General features: G+C 41.8%; 1 pseudogene; it reads left to right on the top strand.

Moving 5' to 3' along the window:
• The first annotated feature begins 6,490 nt into the window (after positions 1-6,490).
• LOC119540479 lies at positions 6,491-11,955 on the top strand (annotated as a pseudogene).
• Positions 11,956-12,815: the final 860 nt, after the last annotated feature.

Here is a 12,815-nt window from a genome sequence, read left to right as displayed (position 1 = left end):
CCCTGTATGGCTGGAGAAAAAACCTGATGGTAGTTGGAGAATGACAGTCAATTATTGATAATCAAATAAAATTGTTCCCACTAATCATGCAGCAGAGCCTAATACTGCAATATTTTTCGATAACTTATTGGCCCAGTTAGGAGAGCTCCATATGTATTAGACCTAGCTGATGCATTTTTCAGCACCCCGTGGCTGAAGATGGCCAAGATCAATTTGCATTTATGTGGGGAGGGCGGCAATGGACTTTCCAGGTTTTACTACAGGGATACCTACAGAGCCCCACCATCTGTCATGGAATAGTGATGGATGATCTAGCAAGATGGGAAAATCCACCAAATGTCACTGTGTTTAACTATACTGATGATATTATGCTTACTTCTGATAGTATTACATCTCTAGAAACGTCAGCCTGCCACTACAGCACCTTTTTTTTTCTTTTTTTAAAGTTTATTTATCATGAAATTAAAAAAAACAACAAAAAACCCCACAAAGTTTCAAACAAAACAAAGGATTAAAAAAAACCAAATAACCTAAAATAACTACTTTGCTTCCAACATGTTCCTACCATACCCCAAGAAAATTAACAAACCATAACCAAACAATGGAATAAGAAAAACAAATAATCTAAAATAACTACAATGTACAGCACTTTTAACAAACCAAAGATGGGCCACTGCTCTGATTTGCTAAAGCTACCAGAATGCAAATTACCAGAAATGGATTGGCTTTTATAAAGGGGATTTAATTGTTTACAAATTTACAGTTCTAAGACCATAAAAGTGTCCAAACTGAGGTATCAACAAGAGGAGGCCTTCACTGAGGAAAGGCCAATGGCCTCCGGAACACCTCTGTCAGCTGGGAAGGCACGTGGCTGGCGTCTGCTGGTCCTTTGCTCCCGTGTTGTGTTGCCTTCAGCTTCTGATTCCAGCAGCTTCTCTTTAAGTGTCTGTGGGTTCTCATTTAGCATCTCTGGGGCAAACCCTGGCCTTCATCTCTTAGATTAGCATCTCCAAACGTCCTTTTGTCTGCATCTCCAATCATCTGGGTCTGTGTCAGCTCTGAGCTCTCTCTCTTTCTCTCTTCCTGAGCTCTCCCAAGGATTTTGGTAAACGAATCAAGATCCACCTTGAACGGGTGGGGGTCACACCTCCATGAAAATAATCTAATCAAAAGGTCCTACCCACAATTGGGTGGGTCACAGCTCCATGGAAACAACCTAATCAAAAGATCCCACCCACAATAGGTCTGCCCCCAGAAGACTGGATTAAAAGAACATGGTCTTTTTATGGGATACATATCAGATTCAAACCAGCACAGCCATCAGTGATGCCAAGATCCAGGGGCACAGACAGTCTGTAAAATTCCCAGGGGTGGTTTGGTCAAGGAAGACAAAGGTCTTTCTGGCACCAGTCATAGATAAAGTACAAATGCATCCAACTTCCTGCACTGTAAAGGAACTGCAAGCCTTTACAGGCTTTCTAAATTACTGGAGACCCTTTATACCCCACCTAGCTCAAATACTTCAGTGATTATATAGGTTAATAAAAAGGGGGGCTCAGTGTTATTAGGACACTGAGTCTGAGCAAGCATTCCAATGAGCAAAACCAGCTGTAAAACAAATCTAGTGTCTAGGTACTTTAAAGCAGCGCAAGCTTGTGAATCGGAAGTTGCCAGCTACCCAGAAGGGTTTGGGTGGGGTCTGTGGCAAAAACGAAACAAGAAGCAAGTACCACTTGGGTTTTGGTCCCAGCTATGGAAAGTAAAAGAACAATGATATAGTTCTATTGAGAAACAAGGGTTAGCAGTTGTGGTAGTTTGAAGCTGTTACGTACCCCAGAAAAGGCCATGTTCTTTTAATCCAGTCCTATGGGTACAGACCTATTGTGGTTGGGACCTTTTGATTAGTTCTTTCAGTTGAGGCCTGCCCCAGGGTGGGTATTAATCCCATTACTGGAGCCCTTTGTAAGAGATGAAATTGAGAGAAGCTCACAGAAAAAGCCCCAGAGAAGCTGAGAGATAAGGAAACACCTGCAGAAGCTGAGAGAGGAAGCCCTGAAACTGGAAGCTGGAAGCAATGAAACCTGGGAGAGAATGTGCTTGGCAATGTGACAGAGGAGTCCGGATTGCCGGCAACAATACAGGGAGAAGTTCTCGTCCTGTTGATGCTCTAATTTGGACATTTTCATGCCTTAGAATTGTGACTTGTAAGCTAATAAATCCCCATTGTAAAAGCCAACCAATTTCTGGTGTATTGCATTGTGGCAGCTTTAGTAAACCAAAACAACATATTTCGCTCTTACGCAAACTGAATCTGTTAGCAAAGTTTTGCTAATAACTGTGCAAATGTTGCCAATAAGTGGATAGGTCAAAGATACTTGTATTCTGCCTAAAAGTGCACAGGCTAGCACACTACAAAAGTGGCATGTTTATTTGCAACAACAGAGTTCTCTCCATAGTAACCCAGTATCTGAAGAGTTACATAAATTATTGGGGCCAGTTATGTACGTAGAGAATCCAATCTCCCGTTCACCATCCATGCCAGCAATAGAGAAAGTATCATCAATAAAGGAGGGAATATGCCTGGAATACTGATGTTTCCTACAGAGGACAACCCCCCTGACAGCATGCAATAGCAGTTCAAATAACTATGGACACCAGATAGATGGATGAAGGAGAAATCAGAGCAGTTGGTGGGCTAAGCTACAAGCTGTGTGGATGTTTATAGTCCGTGAGCCTATGCCGATCTCCATATGCACCAACAGCTGGGCTGTGGTATTAGTCAGGGTTCTCTAGGGAAACAGAAACAACAAGAGATATCTATAAATATAAGATTTTATAAAAGTGTCTCATGCAACTGTAGGGATGCACAAGTCCAAATTCCATAGGGCAGGCAGCGAAATGGCAACTCCGATGAAGGTGTTCGATAAACTCCTAAGGAAACGCTTTGCTGGCTAGCCGAAGAAGTGAAGGTCCTCTATCTGCCTCACTTAACAGTCTCCGACTGATTGGATTAAATCCATAGGCCATATTCTAAAGCACTCACCAAATTTGGTGGGGTTTATGCTGGAAAATGCCACCTGAGTGGATAGGTGTGCTTATTCCTTGCAGACAGGGAAAGGAATTAGCAGTAAGTCTGACAACTATTATATATGTAGAAGGTCCTTGTTGCTCTAGTTTATAGACAGGGCAGAAGTTGCACTCCTGTTATGGCTTAATACACAGGCTTCTTTAGGTAATGCCCTACGGATGCCAGAGAACCTTTGGGGGCTAAAGTTTGGTACAACTGCCCAGGGAAGAAACCAGTGTTGGGAATTATCTTGTCAGGAGATGGGCCTGTAACTTGCATATTACTGAACAGTCATGACCTCCCCATGTTAGTTCCTACTAAATATCTTTTATTTTGCCTTTAGGTTAACATTTCTACTCCTTACAACAGAAGGAAATGAATTCCTGCAATGGGCAGCTGAAGTGGCTGCAAGTGTGTGGACAGTGGCCAACTTTTACTAGAGATGAAACGCCTTGGACAGTATTGCCTATTAACCCAACGGTGGGGTTTGGGGATCCACTTTATTAATTTTCCTCTTGATATTAGCAGGCATAGGTATTAGTATGTGTCTTACGTTGCTGTGGATTCTGCCTCCAGATGTGCCCCTCAATTGCTACTCAGGGATATTCACAGGAAAGGAAAAGGGGCGTGTAGAACATAAGGGTGGGTTTTTAGAGGGGTGGAGTGTGAGGTCATAAACCAAAGAAGCCATACATTCCTAGTAAAGACAAAAGAAAAACAAAAAACCCTGTGCTCTTAAAGCGCATGTGCGTTCCTAAGCATGACAGCTATCTGTACTAGAATCACTCCTGCTACATATCAGTAACTTAAAAGAGATGCACTTATGACCTTGCAAATCCTGACTTGACTCTGTACTTTCCTTGCTCTTGCCCATAGAACCCCCTATAACCTGCTGGGCAGTGTGGAGAACTCTGAATGTTCTGCTTCCAGGTCTGTAGGTTCCCTAATAAACTATTACTGTTTTGCTGTCTGGAGTGGCCTGCTTTGTTTTTTCTCTTAAGGGCCCACGGAACTTTGGTGGAGACTCTTGTAGGTGCACAGCCAGATATACAGCCACACTGGTTCCCTGCTTGTCCTCAAACATACTTGGCTTGCTCCAGCCTCAGGACATTTACCCTAGGTCTTTCCTCTGCCAAGAATGTTTTTTCCCCACTTGTCTGTAAATGGTTCATAACCAAGAAATTATGATTAACAAATGATTATGATTAACAAAATCATCATATAGATTGTTTTTTTTCTATATTGCAGAATAGGCAGAAGTTAACAGGTGATATTACTGAAACTCAATAGTCTCACCCCTGTTGATACTTTCTCTTTTAATGGTTATTATAGCTGGGTCTCAGTCTTGTGCATGCTTGTTATTGTAATGGTTACAACTCCATCCCCCCCTTGTTTGAATTCATAAAGACCCTGAAGTCCTTAGATTTGGGGAGACAGATTTTTGGGCGAATTGGCCATCTGCTCCCCTGCTTCAGGCATAGCATTAAACACTTTCTCTCTTTGAAACCTTGCTGTTACAGGTTGACTGTTGTGTGCATCTGGCTGAAAACCCACTGCTTCTGTCCAGTACCAATTTGGTGACCCAAGAAAGGACAAATATTCCTAAGAAGCAAGGAATCTGACTGTCCAAAGTTCTGGAACCCTAGTGGGACAGGTAAATGCAATAATTGAGTCTTTTGAGGCCGTTAGACTTTTTTAGTCTAGAGGTTCAGCAGCTGGATTTTTCTCTACTCTGCCAGCACTCCAGACCCTTAGCACCTGTGCTGGTTTGAATATATTATGTCCCCCAAAATGCATTATCTTTGATACAATCTTGTGTGGGCAGACATATCTGTGTTGATTAGATTGTAATTCTTTGTTTCCATGGAGATGCGCCCCACCCAACTGTGGGTGATGACTCTGATTGGATAGTTTCTCTGGAGGTGTGGCCCCACCCATTCAGCATGGGCCTTGATTAGTTTACTGAAGTACCATATAAGCTCAGACAGGAGGAGCGAGCTTGCTACAGCCAAGAGGGACATTTTGAAGAATGCACAGAAGCTGAGAGAGTAGCTGCAGATGAGAGATAGTTTGAAGACGGCCGTTGAAAGCAGCTTTTGCTCTGGAGAAGCTAAAAGAGGACAAATGCCCCAAGAGCAACTGAGAGTGACATTTTTGAGGAACTGCAGCCTAGAGAGGAACGTCCTGGGACAAAGCCATTTTGAACCCAGAACTTTGGAGCAGACGCCAGCCACGTGCCTTCCCTTCTAACAGAGCTTTTCTGGACACCATTGGCCATCCTCCAGTGAAGGTACCCGATTGCTGATGTGTTACCTTGGACACTTTATGGCCTTAAGACTGTAACTGTGTAACCAAATAAACCTCCTTTTATAAAAGCCAATCCATCTCTGGTGTTTTGCATTCCGGCGGCATTAGCAAACTAGAACAGCACCTTAAAAAGCTTCAAAGAGAGAAACAGTTTCCAGTTCCAAGTATGGACTTCTGACTGGGTGAGTGGATCATCAAGGTAAAAGTGGATTCGGGAGTTAGGTCAGCATTCAAGTGCCCTGGACCTGGGCTTGGGGCCCTGTGCCTGGCTTCCAGAAATATCTCCCTTTCTCTGGCCTCTACACCTTTCTGTTTTCTGGTTACCGTTCTGTATGGGCTTCAAGGTCCTGACTTGGGTTTGTCTGTTTTGTATACTCCTGTAAAATAAGTCATCCAACAACTGGTATTTAACAAAATTAAGTATGCCTGTTTAACTATTAACTGGTGTGTTACTTAGGTATAGTAAGTGTTTAATGACTGTTTAATTGTTAACTGGTTTGTTCAGTCTAGTAATTAATTGGTGTGTTACTTAAATATATAGTAGGTGTTATGCATCAGTTTAAATCTGTTAGTTGGTGTGTTACTGAATTTGTATCATTTAAGTGTTTTAATTGTTTATGGATTATGGAAATTTCTTAAAATGGGAAATTCTAAATCTAATAGCATTCCCAAATATAGCCATGTTTTCAAAAGTTAGAAATATTTTAATTATGAACCTATGAAAAAAAAAAAAAATTGACTTCTGTAACACAGTCTGGCCTCAATATGATTGAGAATCAAGACAGATGACCTGAGAATGGCTCTATAGAAAAGAACGCTGTATTAGCAGAAATGAGACGAGTTGATGTAAGTTCAATCCTTCGTTTGTCTCTCCCAGCGATCAATGTTGATGAGAAAAGTGAAATTTTACCTATGAAGGTTCGTGGAGAAAAGAAAAGTGTCCTCCCCAATTCAAATCTGGGGGATCTAATAGAACCTGTATTAACTCCTTCATTTGTTCCACCTCCACCCTAAAATCACGGGGTCAATAAATCAGGAGAGGAGGAAGCTCTCTTACTTCCTCCCTGTCCTCCTCAGTATCCCTCTTTATCTGGGGTAAAAAAGCCAGAGATAGAAATGATCTTCACCTCCCCTACCTGCTGGGGTACTCAATACGGCCAGGGCTGCTCTCTAAAACCAGCAGCAGCCACCAGCAAAGCTGCTACCACCCTGCAAGTGCCTACAGGAGAGACGAACAGGGAGGCCCAAGAAGATGTGTATATGTGCGCACCCCATTCTCCACCTCGGATTTATATAGTTGGAAAAATAACACCCCACTCTGTAGAGAGGACCCAAAGAAAATGGAAAACTAACTGCTTCAATATTTGCAATATATTACCTGAATCGGGCTCATATTCAGACTTTGTTAAATGCCCCTGATACCAGGAGAAGAATGGAGAATGGTAATGGCAAAGGCAAAGCAGGAAGCAGAAAGGAGCAAGGAAAAAATCCTGGCAACCCAGTGTGTGCTGGAGCAAATTCAGGACCAATAGGGGATCCTGAATGGAATCTGAATGATGCAGACAACTGGGCAAAATCAGAGCATTCTAAAGAGTTGTGAGTCTGTGAAAAGGGGCCCTGGAGCTATAAACTTCCAAAAAAATAAATGAAGTAGGACAGGGACAAAAGCCCTCAGCTTTCCTTGAAAGAATTTATACTACCTTACAGCGGTACAAGGCTATAGATCCAGAAAGTCAGGAAAATGCCAGAAATTTAAATATGATATTTATTACTCAGAGTTTTCCTGATAGAAGGAGGAAGCTACAGAAAATCAATGGAGGACTAGGATTACCTATCTCTAGGTTGGTTGAAATTGCTTTTAAAGTTTATAACAACAGGGACCAAGTTAAAGAGGACCAGTACTTCCAAAAGATAGTAGCGCCTACTTATAATTGTGCCTAAGAGTCTCCCCGAGAGACCCTCAGAGGTGGCCTGTCTCTCTCTCTAAGCCCGCATGGCAGGTGAGCTCACTGCCCTCCCCCCTACATGGGACGTGACTCCCAGAGGTGTAAATCCCCCTGGCAAAGTGGGACATGACTCCTGGGGATGAGCCTGGACACAGCATCGAGGGATTGAGAAAATCTTCTTGACCAAAAGGGGGAAGTGAAATGAAATGAAACAAAGTTTCCGTGGCTGAGAGGTTTCAAATGGGGTCGAGAGGTCACTCTGGAGGGCATTCTTATGCACCATATAGATTTCCCATTCTAGTGTTTAGTGTATTGGAATAGCTAGCATGTTGGATTGCAACCCAGTAGCCGTGATTCTTGAGGACGATGGCATAACTATGTAGCTTACATGGTAAGACTGTGTGATTGTGAAAACTTCTTAGCACATACTCCCTTTGTCCAGTGTATGGATGGATGAGTAGAAAAATGGGGACAAAAGTAAATGAAAAATAGGGTGGGATGGGGGGATGGAATGTTTTGTGTGTTTTTATTTTTTGGAGTAAGAGAAATGTTCAAAAGTTGATTCTGATGATGAATGCACAACTATATGATGGTACTGTGAATAGTTGATTGCACACTGTGGATGATTGTAGGATATATGAATATATCTCAATAAAACTGTATTAAAAAAAGAACGAGGAGGTCTTTAAACTACTTACTATGTTTAATAAAATCTAAGATGCCATCTAAGATGCATCTTAATTTCAGTGTTGGTAAAATATGTGTGAGTAACCCATAATATTCTTTGAAATTTGCTAACTACCTGTTAAATTGTACTTTGAAAGTTATCACTATTCTGTATATATGTTAAATTTCATAATAAAAAAAAGATTGAGGGGAAAAAAAAGCAAGCAGCGCCTGAGGATCGATACTGTAGAGGCAAATGGCACTTCTTGGCGCTCTAATGAATCAAGGACAATCAGGATGAGAACAGCAAGAAGGTTAAGTTCCCTGGGCCCTGCCTCCAGAGATGAGAGGGATTCCTAAGGAATTAGGAACCAGCCAATGTGCACACCACAAGGAAGAAGGGCCCTGGAAGAGAGATTGTTCTAGCTGCTGTCAGGGAAAAACCCCTATGGAAGCTAGATGACCCAAATTCCAGATGCCACAATGAGATGAAGGAGCCCAGGGGCTCTAGTGGAAGAAACACCACTTCTCTCCATCTCCCACCAGGAGCCTCGGGTGACAGTACGGGTGGGAAAACAATTAATTGACTTTTCTGTTGACACAGGAGCCATGTACTTGGTTTTAAATAAAAATTCAATGTGATTTAAATAAAACAACAACAACAACAACAAATAAGTAACTATAATGGGGGTATCTGGTAAAATAGTGAATAAACCTTTTTTGCAGCAGCTAGACTGCCTAATTGGAATCAAAAATTTAAAGCGTAGTTTCCTGTATGTATCAAATTATCCAGTTCCCTTGCTGGGAAGAGACCTGTTAACCAAGTTAAATACCCAGAAAAACTTTTCCCCAGGTTGTTTGTCTATAGAAGTGCCTCTGGGACAAGCCTGTGCATTGCAAGCTGCTCTGCTGTTCACTGAAGGAGATAAGCAGACTACACAGGTGCCAGAAGAAATCTTGAACACTAAAACCAGAGGCATGGGCTGATGGAAAACCCATATGTGCAGCACAATAAGACCGGTTCCAGTGAAACTATAAAACCCAGATCCTGTACATAATGTTAAACTTTATCCACTTCAACTAGAATCCAGAAAAGGAATCACTCCATTAATAGAGACGTTTTTGAATATCAATTAATACGACACTGTCAATATCCATATAACACTCCAATATTGCCTGGTACAAAAGCCAGGCATCCTAAATGAATACTGGATTGTACAAGATCTCCAGGCTATTAATCAAATTGTAGAAGACATCCATCCTGTAGTTCCAAATCCATATACTTTACTTACTACATTATCTAGAGATTTGTTTGTTCACCATCTTAGATTTGAAAGAGGCCTTTTACTACAAACCCTTTCATCCAGAATCCCAAGAAGGTTTTGCTTTTGAATGTGAAGACCCTATTCCTAACATAAAACAGCAGCATTATTGTACTGTTCTTCCACAAGGATTTAAAAATGCTCCCACAATATTTGGAGAAGCTTTAGCTAGAGATTTAAAGGAATTACACTTGCAAGAGGGAGTATTATTACAGTATGTAGATGATATCTTAATCACAAGTCATAACAGAAAAACATTAGATAAGAACACTGTCCTAACTCTGGATTTCTTAGCAGAGCAAGGTTACAAAATCTCAAGGAGAAAAGCCCAAATTTCACAAGAATCTGTAAAATATTTAGGTTTCGAATTAGCAAAGGACAGAGAAATCTATTAGCAGACCAGAGAGAAGCTTTAGCCCAAGTACCAGAGCCACTTTGTTCTAGTTTGCTGATGCTACCAGAATGCAAAACACCAGAAATGGACTGGCTTTTATAAAAGGGGGTTTATTTGGTTACACAGACTTAATGCCATAAACTGCCCAAGGTAACACATCAGCAATCAGGTACCTTCAATGGAGGATGGCCAATGGTGTCTGGAAAACCTCTGTTAGCTGGGAAGTCATGTGGCTGGTGTCTGCTCCAGAGTTCTGGTTTCAAAACGGCTTTTTCATGTTCAAAAATTAATTTTGGTGATGGATGCACAACTATATGGTGGTACTGTGAACAACTGATTGTACACTTTGTATGACTGTATGGTATGTGACTATATCTCAATAAAATTGAATTATTAAAAAAATGGCTTTCTCCCAGGATGTTTCTCTCTAGGCTGCAGTTCCTCAAAAATATCACTCTTAGTTTCTCTTGGGACATTTTTCCTCTCTTAGCTTCTCCAGAACAAAAGTCTGCTTTCAATGGCCATCTTCAAACTGTCTCTCAGCTGCAGCTACTCTCTCAGCTCCTGTGCATTCTTCAAAGTGTCCCTCTTGGCTGCAGCAAGCTCACTCCTTCTGTCTGAGCTTATAATGCTCCAGTAAACTAATCAAGTCCCATGTTGAATGGACAGGGCCATACCTCCATGGAAATTATCCAATCAGGGTTATCACCCACAGTTGGGTGTGGTGCATTTCCATAGAAATAACCTAATCCAAAGGTTCCAACTTAATCCCCACTAATATGTCTGCCCCATAAGATTGCATCAAAGAATATGGTTTTTTCTGGGGGACATAATACATTCAAACCGGCACACACCTACAAGAAGGCAGCTTCCAGGATTCTGAGGAATGGCAAGATTCTGTAGAACTTGTATACCTAATTTTGGATTTATGGCAAAACCCTTATATTGAGCCTTGACAGGGCCCACAGTTTGGCTGGGATTACCCACTTCACAAAAGGAAAAGACTCCCTCCAGTGAAGAGATCCTTAGTGTAATACCTGAGGAGTTGAGAAGTCAGGCTAAAGGATGAAACCAGCTATTCCTGAAGGTTGCATGGTTATGCAGCACAGCAACTTCCCAGTCTCCTGAAGGAGAGAGAGTTTCACCTTGGATTAGTTCACCTTAATATAGTGTTTGCATCTCAGTGGCTGAATCATAGGCAAGTGGTGTGTGGCACAAAATGCAGCATGCTATTTGTAGTGGATGTAGACAAGCCAGATCACCAAGAGTCCACTCTGAAAGACCAGGAGACTGGAGGGATGATGACTCAACAGTTTCGTTGTATCCATGCCATCAAATTGAAACCCTTCAGTACACTGTTAGCCACTGGAGGAGACAACCCCAACAGTCTTGCTATCTACTGTCTGCCTCTACTAGATCCTGTGTGAGTGGTAGATGATGGACACAAAAACTGGATCTTTTCCATTACATGGATCAGTGACACTATGGTGGTGTCTGGCTCATGTGATGGTTCTATGGGATGCTGGGAGGTGGCAGAAGATGTGTTACCCAAAAGTGATGCTAAGCACAATGTGTCGTTGTCCCTGTGTATGCCCACATCACTCACAAGGTCTTAAAAGACTTCCCTAAGGAGGACACAAACTCTGACAATTGCAAGGTCCAGGCTCTGGCCTTTAACAACAAGAACAAGGAAATAGGAGCAGTATCTCTGGATGGCTACTTTCATCTCTGGAAGGCTGAAAATATACCCTCTAAGCTCCTCTCCACCATACTGTCATATTGCCATGAGAATGTGTGTCTGGCCTCTGGTAGTGACTAGTCAGTTTACAGTGGGCTCCCAAACTCATGTTTCCTTCTTGGATCCACAGCAGCCATCATACAATGTCAAGTCTGTCTGCTCCAGGGAGTGAGGCAGTGGGATCCGATTAGTGAGCTTCTATGAGCACATCATCATTGTGGGACAGGGCAGGGCTCCCTGCTATTCCATGACATCTGAGCCCAGAGATTTCTGGAAGAGGCTCTCAGCTTGTTATGGGTCCAAGCCCAGGCTAGCAGGGGAGAATCTGAAACTAACCACTGGCAAAGGCTGGTTGAATCATGATGAAACCTGGAGGAATTACTCTTCAGATATTGATTTCTTCCCCAGTGCTGTTTATACCCACTGCTATGCCTCATCCTGGGTTGAAGCTCTTTCTGGCAGAAGGTCCTCTCCCTTCAAGGCTCCATGGAAACTATACTGGACTCTGGAATTAATGACAACTCATGCTCCCAAAATGCAGAGATTTACACTAAAAAAAATGAGGGTGAGTTTAAAATATTTTCAGACAAACAGACACTGAGTTTGTGAACAAGAGAGACCTGCTCTACAAGAAATACTAAAGCGAGCACTGCAGGCATCTAGGAAAAGACAGGAGAGAAAAGTTGGGAGAAGAGTGTAGAAATGAAGACTATTAGTAAGGGTAAAAAGAGAGACAGGGTAGTTTGAGAGTTAAACTAGAGAACACAGGCTATCAGGAGGTAGAAAGAGGGCAGAGATTGGACATTTGATGCTGAAGGAGTACAGAATGTTCAACGGGATTGATTGTAAAGATCCAGAAATGGATAGCATAATACTATCTGATGGTAGCACAATATTCTAAGTACACTGAACAAAGCTGAATGTGGATATGGTTAAAAGAGGAAGGCTAGGGGCATGTATGACACCAGAAGGAAAGACAGCAGATAAAGATTGGGACTGCATAACTTAGTGAAACCTAAAGTGGTCAGTGATGGTGAGTAATGGTACAAATATAAGAATGTTTTTAAGTGAGGGAGAACAATTGAATGCCTACATTGCAAGGTGTTGAAAATTGGACGGTACATGGAAAAATACAATCAATGTAAATTAACAGTAACATTGTAATATATTTCCATGAAATATAGCAAAGGCAATACACAAAAGCTGAATGTCAATAAGAAGGGGATATAAGGGAGGGGTAGGGTGTCCTAGATGTTATTGTTTTTGTTTCTCCTTTCTATTTTATTTTTCATTTTTTTTAAATATTTTATTCTTCATTTTCCCCTTTCTTCTGTTTTCTTTGCAGGAGAAGCAGTAATGTCCTCATATAGACTGT

The sequence above is a fragment of the Choloepus didactylus genome, chromosome 7, assembly GCF_015220235.1.
Source record: "Choloepus didactylus isolate mChoDid1 chromosome 7, mChoDid1.pri, whole genome shotgun sequence".
Taxonomy (NCBI): domain Eukaryota; kingdom Metazoa; phylum Chordata; class Mammalia; order Pilosa; family Megalonychidae; genus Choloepus; species Choloepus didactylus.
This window is presented reverse-complemented; position numbering and strand designations above follow the sequence as displayed.